Source organism: Myotis davidii, unplaced genomic scaffold (genome assembly GCF_000327345.1).
Source record: "Myotis davidii unplaced genomic scaffold, ASM32734v1 scaffold944, whole genome shotgun sequence".
In the NCBI taxonomy this organism is placed as follows: Eukaryota; Metazoa; Chordata; class Mammalia; order Chiroptera; family Vespertilionidae; genus Myotis; species Myotis davidii.
In genome coordinates this window covers 1,736,546-1,739,007 of record NW_006296283.1, presented here as the reverse complement: position 1 = coordinate 1,739,007, position 2,462 = coordinate 1,736,546, and the positions used below count along the sequence as shown (strand labels likewise).

Genomic DNA, 2,462 nt, shown 5'->3' with positions numbered 1-2,462 from the left:
AGCCTCTGCGCACAGCTTGGGTTGGGCGGGGTTTCTGGGGATCAACAGGGCAGAGCAAGCAGCTATGGCTGCTCCTCAGCCCTACCCTAAGAGGCCCTGCTTCTCAGTGTCCCGGTAATCACTACAAGAACCTCTGAGAGAAAGCTGCCTTCGAGTTTTGCCCGATGCCAGACAGTCCAGTTTCTCCCCGTATGAGTCTGGATCCCCAGAGACTCACCCGGAACTGGAGTTCAGAGCAGTCAGGAGCTTGAGACTCCCACCCGATTGAAAAAGACAACCGTGTCAGCTGCCAGCCCTTTCCACGTGTGCCTCTGTACCTCTGCACTTTACTTCCACACCACACCTCCTCTGAGTCTCAGTGTGCTTTTCTCTTTCCTTCTAGTTGTACTAGTAGAATTTCCACTCAGCCAGCCTTCCTGTGGTTCTGTATGATGTCTGTTTTGTGTTTTAGTTGTATTTTTGAAATTGTTGTGTGAGGCAGCAATTTCAGGTGTTTCCCTATGCCACCATCCTTGTTTCTCTCTCTTTTTTTTTTAATCCTCACCCAGGAATATTTTTCTATTGATTTTGAGAGTAAGTAGGAGAGACAGGGAAAGACAGAGAAATATTGATGTCAGAGAAACATATCCATTGGTTGCCTCCTGCACATGCCCCAACCAGGGCCTGGGCCGGGGAGGAGCCTGCAACTGAGGTATGTGCCCTTGACTGGAATCAAACCTGGGACCCTTCCAGTCCACAGGCCTGGACTCTAGCCACTGAGCCAAACTGGCTGGGGCAAACATTACTTTTTTTCTCTATTGTTTCCTGTTGTTATTCTAAAGTTTGTTAAAGGAGTCTATTTTCACCTTACCCTGTTGAGAGAAGAGTGAGGAAATACAAAGTTTAGGGGCTTGAAGGTCTGGCAGATGTGTGTTCAAATCTTGGATTCAGGCAATTGCTTTATGACTGTGGGCAAGTCACTTAACCTTTCTTTTAAAAAAAATTATGTTGATTTCAAAGTGGAAGGGAAAGGGAGAGAGAATCATTGATCGGCTGCCTCCTGCACGCCTCCCACTGGGAATGGAACCTGCAACCCAGACATGTGCCCTGACCGGGAATTGAACCGTGGCCTCCTAGTTCATAGGTCAATACTCAACCACTGAGCCACACCGGCCGGGGAAGTTACTTAACCTTTCTGTCAGTTTCTTCATTTATAAAGTAGAGCTAGTAATAATACTGACCACATGGTTGTTGTGAGGTTATATGAAAACAGTTTGGAACTACTAAGGAACTGGCCTTGCACTAGATATTTAAGTTATGGGACGTCCTCCACTCACACCTCTGAAGAATAGAAACCTTCACCTACAGTCCCCATGTCAAACTGGCTGCTTATTTACTCATCAAATTTTTATTGAATCCCTGATAGTTGTCAAAGCACCTGGCACTGAGTGCTAGGGGAAGGGAAGAACAAGACAGACAAAATTCTTTCTTTTATGCAGCTTATACTGTAGTGGGAGGACTAGATGAATTGAGTTGAGTGCTAAAAACTATGAAGAAATTAAATGCAGGGTAATGACATCAAAGAGTGACCGTAGAGCAGCCTGCATGTGTGCATGCACATGTATTTGGAGGGAGGGTGTTTGACCACTGTAGGGTGGCCAACTAAAGGGAGAGACTTCTGCCCTAACTGATTTGGTTCAGTGGATAGAGCGTCGGCCTGCGGACTGAAGGGTCCCAGGTTCTATTCCGGTCAAGGGCATGTACTTTGGTTGCGGGCACATCCCCAGTGGGGGTGTGCAAGAGGCAGCTGATCAATATTTCTCTCGCATTGATGTTTCTAACTCTCTATCCCTCTCCCTTCCTCTCTGTGAAAAATCAATAAAATACATTTTTTAAAAAAAATAAAGGGAGAGACTTTTCTGAGGAGCTGAGCTGTCATTGAGGACTGGTCATTCCCTCTGGAGGGACAGAAAGTTGTTGATAAGATCAGGCTGGATGCCTTAGATGTCTGTAGGCTGACCGTGATCTGGGCAGGAGCCAGACAGAAGGCTCTGATTCTTGAGGCCAAAACTTTTTTTGGAGGCAGCTCTGGTTTGTACTGGAAATGGAAGGTAGGATGGACTAAGAAGCAAACTAACAGGTGTCTGTAAAATAAGGTTATGTACATTAACCTGTGCCATGTCACAAAAACTGTAATTGTACTTGTAATTCTCTGCCTGTGTGTCATGATTTTACTTACAGGTCTCCCAACAGGATAAAGTGGCATTTGTCATGCAAATACCGCCCTGTGCAGAAGTGAGGGAAGACTGCTGCAGAAGTGAATACAGGCAACATCTTTGATCCCAGGGCACAGGTCTTTGAGAGGAAATCTCCAAGCCTCTCGAAGAGGCATTAGAAGGCTATCCAGGCAGCAGAAGTACCTCAGGTGAAATGCAGGGAGTTTCTGTATAAGAGCTTTCGTATTCTGCATTCTTCTAGCTTCC

General features: G+C 46.1%; 1 protein-coding gene across 1 annotated transcript in view; it reads left to right on the top strand.

The window, feature by feature from the left end:
• The first annotated feature begins 1,944 nt into the window (after window positions 1-1,944).
• The window catches only part of DDX11 (DEAD/H-box helicase 11), a 45,283-nt gene continuing 44,765 nt past the window's right edge, over window positions 1,945-2,462 (top strand). Inside the window, exons 1-2 of the mRNA XM_015568834.1 lie at window positions 1,945-2,090; window positions 2,221-2,404. The gene's annotated coding sequence lies outside the window, so the exon portion shown is untranslated. The remainder of the gene's footprint in view (window positions 2,091-2,220; window positions 2,405-2,462) is intronic.